The following is a 12,748-nucleotide window of genomic DNA, read 5'->3' on the forward strand; positions in this document are numbered from 1 at the left end:
AGTTTATTTAAGTTTTTCTTGTTTTCTCGTGTTCTCTGTTTTTGCCATTTTGATTTCGCTTTTCTTTTTTCCCTAATTTTATCTAGGATGTCCTGCGGAATAATTTTTGTTTGCCTGCTATTTAATTTATAAGTGGTGGTTGCCCACGCTGCTTCCTGTATTATTTCTGTCAGAGTTGCTACTGCCTGCTCAATGTGTTTAGGTGTTTTCAATGGGATATTGCAATTGATTTTGTTTTCGATTAGCTCTTTAAAAGTTTGCCAATTGGTGGTTTTATTGCAAAGTGACTCTGACTTGTTATAAAGTAGTGGTTTGCCTATATATTCTAATATAATTGGTGTGTGGTCGGAGTTAAGCTCAAGGCTGGTTGTTATTTTTAATTTATTTACACTTAATCCTTTTGTTATCGCAAAATCCAACGGGTGTTTTATTGAGGTCTGTCGGCCAGTACGTTGGTCTTCCTGTAGATAGTACGTTGAGATTGCTGTTTCTAATATACAGGGTGGTTTGTAACTGGTGGTACAAGCGGAAAGGGGGTGATTCTACATGAAAAAAGAAGTCGAAAATATAGAATAAAAATTTTTCGTTTGAGGCTTTGTTTTCGAGAAAATCAACTTTGAATTTTCGCTCGGTACGCGTGCACTTTATCACGTCTCGTTATAACGGATCTCACTATAGATCGTTGTCTCGATGGATATTATCGCAGTTTAAGTTTGTTTTTGCCGTAACGGAAGATTAGGAATACATAATGAAATAATATGAAGTAATCATAAAGTTTATTATTACAAAAATTGCTGAAAATGTTGCCCATTCTGCCGAACACATAGTTCTGCTCTTCTAATTAAATTTCTATGAACACTTTCTATCGTATTCGATTGTTTTAAAGTATGAAAGGCTACAATAATCTCTTCTTTCAATTGCTCGCAACTTGCGATTTCTTCAGAATAGACAATTGATTTAATATGGCTCCATAAATAAAAGTCCAGCTCCAGCGATGTCCTTTGCCACGGGGGAGGAAGAGATGTTTGGGCCATCATTGAGCTAGTTAATTCAATTTGAAGTAACTAATCGAAAGGCTATGATTCGGGTCAGGGATTAGCAGCGTTGGATTTTCCACTAATAAGTTTTGAGAACACTTGGTTATGTTTTTTCTTTTTCTCTTTTTGTTTTTTTCGATTCACTTTCGACGGATGAGCGTCACGTGTTGTTTTACGAACTTTACAGAGCACTAGACACACATCTGCACGCTTCGGAACTCAGCAGCAAACTCAGACATTGTGTTAAGTTGAAATTTTGTTATTTACACCGAATGCTATCCGTAAACTATGAAGCTCGATACAAATAAGCGACTTTTGTTCGCGCAATACCGTTGCAATATATCTGTCTTAACTTGGAAGTTAACCTTGTTCTTAACTGAGAAAATAAATGATGAATAAATAAAGGAGGGAATAAAATTTCGCGTGGACAGTATTGAGCCTAATTTAGTAAACGCGATATTGCCGATTTGTTTCTTTCTCAGTTGTCTGTTAGTGTACACACGTATACACACAAAACGAGCACTGGTGAGGATAAGGAAATTGAAAAGTACAGACGGTCAGAAAGTTTTTTCCTAGCGGGAGAATCTTAGCCTGTGTAGAGAGTATGGTTTCCGAGTCATAACGTGCATTACTTTTGTTTGACATTGCTGCGCTATAAATACCTTGATGCATCGATAAGGATTGCCGAGAAGAAAAGATTACCGAAGATAGGTTCGATACGACAGAAGATTACGTGAGATTTCGTCTGTTAGAGCTAACGTTTCCTGGAATCATTTCCTAGATTTAATTAAGATTACGTTCAAAGGCGCTCATCAACGAGTATTGTATTTTTGAAGTGACTGATAACTGTGACTTCATGAGTTTATCACTTTTGGTGCTATCAATATATCATTTTCTTTTCTCAGGAGCAATAATTTTTTATCAGAAACATCTTTGTCGTTAATCATTATTTGCGTAAACTTATAAAAAATCAATTACAACATCATGTGTACCTATTATTGCGATATGATATCTTCCCTTTAAGTGTGAAAATACGGCAGTAACGAATATTTGAATAGAACAATAACGCAATAATCGTGTTAGCATTATGATAGCGAAATGTTAAGAAGAAACATCTTCACAATACCTACAAAACATTTTTTCAATGTCGCGTCAGTTGAAGGAAAAAAGACATAAAATGTCTTTCATTTCGAGAAAACCACAGAGCACTTTATTTGTCGAGTTTCGGAAATAGTTACGAATCGAATATTTTTTTTCATCGGTTATATATTTACATATACGCGGAACCACCTTTTCCTCCTTATCGTTGCCTATCGTTGCCTATAAAAACTCAACGTAACCTCGGGTAAAGTTGCCTTAATAACGCCACGTTTATTATTCCGAGAAAAGCGCGATAATATTACGCGTGAAATTCCAGCATGGCGTTGCTGGAAAATGGAATCAGTAGCTTGGCAGCGTAAAGCGTAAACCAGTCCCTATTTCATACCATACGCAGCTTCCAGCTAGTACGATTGTAAAATGAGCATACCCGTTGCAAAACGCTCGAGGCCATATCTTCCTCGGTGCGTACATTGCAGGTAATGTCGTATAAACGCAGGACAATATTAAAACGTGTATATCCTTTAGGTGAGGATCTTTTAGCTTGTCTCCAATACCGATAACAAGTCAAAATAAATATTTGCCATGTATTGACCAATCTTTGCTATTTGCAGGCGCCCTGACTTGCGCACAGTAAAGAGGATATATTGGTTTGTTTACTAAAATATTTAATCGTCTATCAACCTGTGCAAAGCTCATTCACAGTAATAACGGCATGTATGGTGATAATATGCGATTCTTTCTTGTATGGATTGTACAGAATGGTTGAAAAAATAAATTAGGGATATCGTAATTAAATATTGTAAAATAATCTAGCATCAAGAAATTATAACTACTTGTGGGATGAACAATAAATAAATTTTCATTTGAGTGGGAATGAATTACAAGTAATTTGAAAGCATCTGAAGGAACTAATATGCTCGTTTCTTCATTCTCTAATTTTTTTCTCCTTATCTGAAGATCACCCACTACGGTTATCCTCGACTCGTCACTATTCCACGTTGCCTTTATTTTCGGGTTCAACTGCATTTTTAACGACGCAAAAAACTACTTGCAAAAGGGAAAAGAGGAAAGGAAAGAAGAGGTTTTGGAAAATTTAGGATCTAGTTACTGGTCGTCTCAGTGAGACAACAGTCCAGGAATACTTTTAGATTTGATCAAACCTTGTGTGACCATTCTGGGTCCACCTGAGTAATACTGTTTAGTTTGTTCTCGCAAAAACTTGAACAGCCTGTAGAAAGTATGCACAGGTATCTCTCGTAGAAAATTCAGCATACGCCGACTTACCCTTTCGCCATGAATTTCTACAATTCTTCGGCTATTATAACCATTCTATTTGTTGAACTTTGAGTAACTTAATATGCCTACAATGCTGTTCCGCTCTTTTGCAGAAATCGTATAAATTCCCATTGAAGTTTAACAAATTCTGTCAAAATCTAGTTTACTCTAGCTCCTCTTCTTCCTCCTCTTCTTCCTCCTTCTCTTCGTCCTCCACCTCCTTCTTTTTATTTTTTCCCTGACATTAGGTATCAATTTCAGCAAATTTTATTATCACAGACGTAAATTTGAAATTTGCACGGGTATGTTATTACAGTACTTAGAGTACTAGCCAGCACTGCAACGACGCGCTGGGATATCACGACGATGATCCATGATTTTTCGAAAATTTCATCAATTTTGATTAATATTTACTCATCTAGCTGTATTGCTGTAACTTGAATATACATACGTACAGAACATATACAGAACATACATACAAATGTTCTCTCTTATCTATCAGTCGTGTCTGGATATTTTTAAACTGTGATTCTTATATTAATTTTTTTGTCTCCTTTTTCTCATACGTTAACAAAGGGATAATGTTAATTTCATAACTGCAGTCTTTCCATTGCTCATCTTACCGTCTCTACAATAAACCGAACACTCAATGAGCAATTCCATTACGATTCCGACATCCGGAATTAATTCTCCATGCAAGAGGAATCCTGATGATTTTGATTCAAAGAATGACAGTCTTGAAACCGGGACTTTGATAATTATATAGAAAATCTCATCGATTCTTATGAGATTTAGAATATATTGTCAAGATTAACATTCTGAAACTTTTCTTACACATATTATTGCCACTCGGAAAGTTTTCACTCCGTTAGATTTCGAGGTATTTGCAAGAAACTTTATGTTATAATGACAAAATTTATGTTACACTTTTTTCTGGAGTAGGCGGGAGAATTTTCATATAGCCCAACCTATACCTAACTCATTGATATGAGAGATAGTTATTTTTAACATCATTTCTTATAGTTTGAGTAACAGTAATATCCGGCAGCCATTAGTCATGAGATAATATTCAGTGGATCTATTGATGTACGAAATATTGCACTATGTCTTACCTGTTTATTCGTCACGTAAATGCCAATAATTAGAGTCAGCAAGTACGTACACATGTCCCTCATATGTAACCTGCTGATAACCACGCACGGCCTTAGTTTTCGGGTTGTACACATAAGTACGTTAAGTAGTATATATATGTCGGGTTCACGTTATGATTAGGGTTAGGGGCGTGAAACGAATCTTCATCTGGATTAGACATTGTTGTTATGCAATAGAGAACTAACTAGTGCAAATATGACAAGTAACCGTGGTAATTAGATAGTCGAGATGCTAATGACAATGATCCTAGGTTCAATAACGAATCCCCGATCAACAGGGTAACAAAATGCGCTTAGTATTACTAAACTACAAGTATTACTAAACTAACTCTTTGTTAAAACGTGAAATATTCACGGATCGTAAAGACACCACGTAACTCGCTGATGAGATCGTATGAGAGAGTATTTCTCCGTCCCGGTGACGCTGAAGAGGAAAAGTATATGGGGTGTGTCTAAGGACACGAGATCCTCGGATTCGTCGAGGAAAGCCTTCATTCGGAAGGTGAGGGAAATTGAAGTTGCTGTTAATTGGTCAATTTCTATATTGGTGGTTAGAAAAGGATGCTAGCCGCCCTTGAGGGAAAGTTGCTAGCGGGAAGCGTCGTTCGTGAGAAAGTAGGTTTCCCCTCTCTTCCCATAATTGGGACAACGACTGTTTGTCTGTCTGTTTGAAGGACTTTAGTTAACTAAATCTCAAGATTTATAACGGGTTCTCAGGCTAGTTGAATATGTACTGTGGAGATGCATCGACATCTGGTAATCATCTTACCCAGAGAATAGGGTCTGCGTGTGGCGAGCCACGGGACAGAAACTGTTGGAATGTTTACTGTCGAGTGCCGGTACAACTATTTCTTTTTAATGAGAGCTGTACTGTTACTCCATACCTTTGTTAGACAAAACGTTCATCCCTTGACCGCGGCTACGACTAGTTGTCGCCTCGAGCCCAAGCTCATCATCACAAATCTCGAACAACTACAATCGGATTTAATGACGACAATTGCTTAATTACGGCTATGGTAGAATCTAGATTAAAATGTTAAGGGATTTTCCTAAAATTCCAAAGGGAAGGCTTCGGTGTCCTTTCATCTCCGACATATATATGTACATACATTTGTGTACATTGACATCTTCATATTCACGTTCTGCTCAGCGCTCTCATTTGGTTCATCGGAGCAAACTGCGGTGAACCGAACTTGTTGTTGGTGAATTTGTGGATCAGCCTCGGTTTCTCACATTCCCGATTATTTCTCTCACTTTTTATCAATGAATTCCGATCACCAGTTCATTCTATGGTTTCTACGGACTTTTCTACGGCTTCCTTTGTTCCTGCAATTCCACCGTTCGGTTGTTCATGTTATCCTTGGATTAGTATTCGGGGTACATCGCCCACGGATTATCCACTGTAGTACCCAGAAGAGCTTGTTTGGCCCGACAAATTGAATCTCTTCTACTTATAGAGCTTCTGTGATTACAGAAAATTACTGATCTTGTCGCTGTAGATAATTAGGGACTAGCAGTTACATTAGGGACTTTGATAATGGTGCAGCAGTCATTGTCGGTAGTAACGGAACTAATGGAAGCATCTATGCAAAATTTTTTAGTCTCATGGTTAGCTACAGTGTCCTAGTCCGTGAAGGAGATTATGTGAAAGAGAAAGCTGAGCTGCTTGTGGAATGTTATCTTGGAAACTTCAGATCGACGCGACGCGACGTGACGTAGATAATGTTGTTGTGTTGTTCATGTCTGGGAACATGGTTCTCATGGGCCAACCAATGATACGAAGGGAAGATGGCTTGTGACAACAGTTTACGGTGTCCGAGAAAAATTGTTCCCAAGAAAATAAAAGTACTCGTGAGCACGGTAAGGAATCGAATAGAGAGATCTTATTATTTTCAAAGTATGCATATAATCATATCTACATAATAGAATGTGGGTAGGTTTTATGAGAAGACGTTCCCTTCGATTGTTTATGTATGAATTAAATGGCTAGATCATAATTGATTTCGTTAACCATGTTATTCGCTGTTACATTAAGCATACAGTGGTTTCTTTTGTGAATATAAGGTTTTGCTTAATTAAGGAGCTCCTTAGAATTTATTAGAGTTTATTTGTTTTCTAGGTATTTTGCAAAAAATATTTCAGAACTAATGATTTTTTGGTAAAAGCTCAGTTATATAAATGATTTGGAGAAATGGAGCGCATATGAAGTTGTTTTTCGTTTTAGATGGTTAATAATTAAATAGTAATTTGTAAAGGAATGAAAATCATCAATGAAAGATGCTACGAGGATTGTTATACATTGATACACTCTTGTGGGAATAGACGCAAGAAAAGTTTGTTAATATTACTATTCTTTTAATATTATATTCAATATATTTAAAAATTTATTAAAATAGTTGTTTTATTAACAGAAAAAAATTTTTGCTTTTTACCAAATAAATTGTAATTAGATCTAATTCGATTTATAATTAAATAAATTATCATATAAATATTCCTTGGCAAATAATTTATTTATAACAATCGATGCTTTATTAGAGGCAAAGGACTGATGGATAATTTGTTCCGTGTTCTCAGTTTGTTCGCTAGGTTGTGAAAAGTTTCAATTCAGTGTCACAGGTAGATTGTACTTTTATCTATATTTCATTCCGACGCATATGTAACAACGATCAAGGTCACCCATTCACTTACTATTCACTACATTAAATATATTGCAACCTTCTCAAAGACGGTGCAAAATGCAACAAAATTTAAAAACTTACATGTTAATTCTTTCTATTCTGTTATATCAATCATATATTTATGAAATGAATTAGAACACAGGGAAATAAAACAAAATTATATGAAATGACACAACACGTGATCCGTGGCAGCGCATTATCATGTCCTTCTTTAATGAACGTTGGATTAATTTGCATTTTTCAGGTTTGCGCTCTTCAGAGAGTCAGTCATTATGAAATTACAGTGAGAGTAATTATGTCACCGTCAGGCTGTGTCTATCTCAATCATCAAATTACATTTCTAAATTTTCGTCCGGTTTAATGATGCTGCTTAAACTGAAATGAGTGTCGCGTGTCCACACCTCCGTCTCATTTCTGCCTTCCAGAGAATCGATGCGGACCATAATAATTAATTCACTTCCCTACTCTCCGTAATTCTACCATAGCATCCAAATAAAACGTATGGACGAAGAAACGTGAAACTTTTATGATACTATTTCGAAAAGATTGCGTTCTAGTGAATTGTATAAACTATACCAGTATAAGCTATATTGTATAAACTATTTCGCAAAATATATTGCTATCAAATACTGAGAATAAGTGTGATATACTATAAATAAATAGATTAACAGTAAAATAGATATAAAGACATTATTTATTGAAATCATAGTAAACGTCCATAATTTAATTCTAAAATTCTCGAGTTTGATTATTTTTTTTTGTGAATATAAATTGTATAAAAAGTTGATTCCGAATAATATACATTTGCTCTTTTCATCCATTAGACTTCTGTCTGTTTAAAATATTTCGACTATATTCTATATTTTTGTCAACTACAACAGTTTAATATCAGGATTTATTATATCGGATTTATATAGTGAGGTGGTATTAATGTGTAGGATATAACTGAGATAGTCAGCTATATTAAAATTACTCTAAGTACAAGTACAGAGTTAGTGCATTACGCCGCAATTGTCGCTGGCTCAATGCTACTCGCTAGCTGTTCAGCTATTCGACTTTATTGACTCGCTTGTTAGACTAGACTTAGAGAAGATGTTCGTCTATTTATATTGGTCAGTGGAGTACCAAAAAATTCGAATTTGATTCCGGTTAACGATTACACGTAACGGCGATATTGTTTTTTCGAGAGTTCGTTTACCTTTAAATCTCGTAAACCGAAACAGCATGGATACTCCAAGGCACAACAACATGAGTCACTCTCGATTCGAATCGTCCTATGACTCATGTGCCGCTACAATAGAATTTATTATATATAGAATATATTTAATATATTATTTATCTCCTAAGTTAGTAAATATCATTCCTTCTGTATCGCGTATTATAGTTAGATTCTTTCTTAAACCCTACTTTTTTAAATAAATTGAAAAATGTAAGCACAAAATAGTGCATTTTGAGTGTCCTAGTTAGGTATCCTGTTCATAGCGATCATTACTTAAACATATTTAAATGTTTATAATGTAATGGCAATCTATATAATATTATTTTGAAGAATCCAGACAATTTTTTCATGTTGACAGCAACTCAATAGCAGCTGGGTATTATGAAAGCACAAATCTCACAATAAAAAATTTGCAATTGTAAAAGTTGCTTTTTTTCAAAATCATAAAATGTTACAATGATCAATGTTATGTTATATATGTATGATAACGTTTGAAGCAACGACTCGATAAGATTGGTATGCTAAAACCATCGTGTCGAAGAATATGTACAATAATGTACATATATACTTCAACTATAACTTCAAGTGTTGTCCATTATAATTTCTTACAATTTGTCTTACAACTTCCTACAAATACACGCTTTGAAAAATATCAATGAAATACAATATATGTAGAATTAATAAAGAAACGACTTACGTTAATGAACAAATGAAAATCAATATCGTTGTTTCTATAGAATAATAAAAATATACATAATAAGAATAACACACGATAATGCATAGTACCCAATAATTTTTACGAATTTGGAATGATATTTAAAATTAGTTAATCATTGAAAAGGGTTTAGAACAACTTCATTGACTAGCATTGTTTAAAACAAATTAATTCAATTAAACTCATCCTTTAAAACAAATTAATTCATGAAAAATTTTTAATATAAAAGCTTTTAATTGTGAGCTGAAAAAGATTTCGAACTAAACGGCGATCCCATTAACGATACCATAATTTTGATGATGCCAAAAATCATAGCATATTCTATGGTAATCTTTTATAATACTCATCATATCTTCTTCAACTTCATTGTCATATCGCGTAAATGTAACGATTTACTATTTTAATTCACCAACGTTCGCATGTTCATGATATTCTCCAATGAAGATATCTCCATTCAGATAGGAACTTTGCGAGTGTTCCTTAAACCATAGAATAGGTTTACTTTGTCCATAATTTAGTTAAGAGCGTCATGCGTGTGACGTGCACGGTATAGAATAGATCGGAACAACCAAAGCGCGAATAGAATTGGCATGCAGCCAAGCCCCTGTTCCAGGATCCGTGTAAGTATCCGTCCTTATTATCTGTTGTTTATACGCGTGCCCTCTACTAAAATACGCTATACAGCTTAGTCCTGTAGAGGCACATGCCTAATTCTTTTTTGTAATAGCGCCAATCATTAAAGGTTGCATGTAATTCCGCTCATTCGTGTTTGTATATATACACGAGACACGTACCGTACACATACTGAACCAGACATGAGTACCGTATCCTGTGTCTCCAATGGATTCTATTTGCTTCTTTGATCAGGATTAGATCCGAACTGATCAATTCCATTATAATTCTTTTATCAAGTTACCAATGTCACTATCTATCTAATCAACAAAACAAATTACTCTTACAATAACGCACTTCTTACTTTAAAAAATCCACTTCTTCCTAACAATAAAGTTTCAATGAAAGGATTTATGATATATTACTTTGCTAAACAATAATAGTTACCTTCCTACTAAATCAACATTCGTAAGAGTGCTAAAAATCACTTTTTTAACCCTATTACACACAATATGTTGTCAAGAGTTTTACCTTTTTGGGGAGCACGAGGTGACCGTGGGTTCTCTGGGCGTAGGACCACGCTCTGCGACACCCCGATGGATCTGATATTCTCCTATAGTCGGGTGGCGGCTGGTACACAGCCTGGGAGAAGGGCGAATTACACCTCGAAACCCAAGGCCGCTGCACCGACAGGGACTTCAACCAAAGCTCCGAAAGGAGTGCCGGTTCCAACACCATGGAAGGCCGTGCTCCCTCGCTTACCGCGATCATTAGTGGTTACTTTAACCCTGAGCGAGGGGGCAAAGATATCGTACGTGGAAGTGATAAAGCCGATTAGAGGGAAAATCCCGCTAGCCAAAGTTGGTATCGAGACCGTCAGGATGCGTAAGGCCATGACTGGTGCTATCATTGTAGAGGTCCCCGGCGACAAAGACCAGGAAAAGACGTCCACGCTGGCGACGCGTTTTGCACAGATCTTGGACCCGGCCACGGTCAAGCTCACGGCCCCAGTCCGGATGGCGGAGTTGCGTGTGGACGAGTTTGACGTGTCCATAGATAAGGAAGAGCTGCGGGACGCTTTGGCGCTGGCCGCGGGATGTGGCAGTGCGGAGGTACAAGTCGGGGATATCGGCACCCCCAGAAGCGGCCTTAACTCGGCCTGGGTGCATTGCCCATTGGCCGCAGCGCGCAAGCTTCCCCAGGCAAGAAGGATCGCCCTAGGCTGGTCCACTGCAAGAGTCGAAGCCATTTGGAAGAGGCCCTTGCAGTGCTTCAAATGTTTGGTGCTTGGACATGTCAGGCCGACGTGCGTGTCCACGGTGGACCGGTCACACCTATGTTACAGGTGTGGCGAATCCAACCACCGTGCCAGAGGCTGCCCTGCCTCGATACCCAAGTACCCCTTGTGTGAATCTCTGGATGCACCCGCCGCCCGTATGGGCGGGGCGGCGTGCAGTCCCTCCCGAGACAAGGAAGAACAGGCGGGATCCGCCTGGGACAGTAAGGCAACGCGACAACGCGGCTAGCCAGCCGCTAGTTGCAGGAAGTACTGCCAAAGTGGTAGATGGCCGGGAGGAGGCTATGCATTTAGTACAATAAGTTCTACCGCCTCCTCTAGACAAATTTGGGCTGATCGAGGCGGGCGCAAGACTTGCTCTTCAAGACCATCCAGGAGAGCAGGTTCGCCTTGGAGGTGCTGGCCGAGCCCTATCGAGTGATCGATTCCTCAATCTGGAACTCGGGCTTGGACTGCTTGGTCGCCATGACTTGGACATCAACGCCAGGCACGTCCGCCTCCGGTACCCTTTTTGATCGTGGCAACGGATTCGTCGCGATCGAGTGGTCGGGAATGGTAGTGGTGGGCGTTTACGTTTCCCCCAACAATGGCCGGGCCGCTTTCGACAGCTTTTTGGACGGGGTCGATATTTTCCCCGGCAAGTTTTCCTTCTGGAGGATTTTAATGTCCATACCACGCAATGGGGAAACGCCAGGACGGCCGCCGCCGCCGCCGCCGGGCGCTGTCGTAGATTGGGCCGCTTGTCTCGGGTTCCTGCTCATCAACAGGGGCTCGGCGAGCATCTGTGTAGTGTGGAGGTGCATTCCGTCGGGTCTCGGATTGGAGAGTGGACGAAAAAACTGGGACTCTGTCGGACCACTTTTACATCTTTATGTAGGTTGCCACCGAGGTCTTATCAGATACGCAGGCCTGCAGCGCCCCAGGTCTCCCTCCATCCACCGCCATCGAGGTGGCGTCTGAAGGAGCGAGATAACGACATGCTCTAGGCGACAGCCTTCGTGGTCCTTTGGAGTTGGGGGGCTTCCAAGGCATGGCGAAGTGTAGATGAGGAAGCGGTGGGCATGGCTCTGGGCCCCCACTGGCCGCCAACATGGACCCGGAGTTGCTTGCCGACGTCATCGGAACATTGTTCCCACGGCAGGATGACGTTGCGAGAGTCATCCTCCACTCGCTCGTTGGAGTGGCGGGAAGAATTGGCCGTGGCTGAATAAGAGCTCTCGGTAGCGACGAAGAGGATGGCCTCTCATGACCACATAGCGATGTGGACGGGATCCCAGGTCGGGTTTGGGTGTAGTCCATGAACATCATGTCTCCCCGCTTGCGGCCTCTATATAGTAGATGCCCTTGGGAGGATATGGCAGACAGCTAAGCTAGTCCTGCTGCGGAAGGAGGGTCGTCCGTCTGATTCACCAACCGCGTATCGGCCGGTGTGCCTCCTGGACGAGGTTGACAAGCTTTTTGAGAGAATAGTTGCCGCCCGTCTGGAAAACCATATGGTGGGGAGGGTGCCCGGTTGGAACGACAGCCAGTATGGCTTTCGCCAGGGCCGTTCAACGGTGGACGCGGTGAATCGCGTGAGGGCCATGGCGGAGACCATGGTTTCTAGGACTGGTGTGGCATTGGCTGTGTCCTTGAATATCACGAACGCGTACAATGCCATACC

Source organism: Bombus pyrosoma, linkage group LG6 (genome assembly GCF_014825855.1).
Source record: "Bombus pyrosoma isolate SC7728 linkage group LG6, ASM1482585v1, whole genome shotgun sequence".
Taxonomy (NCBI): Eukaryota; Metazoa; Arthropoda; class Insecta; order Hymenoptera; family Apidae; genus Bombus; species Bombus pyrosoma.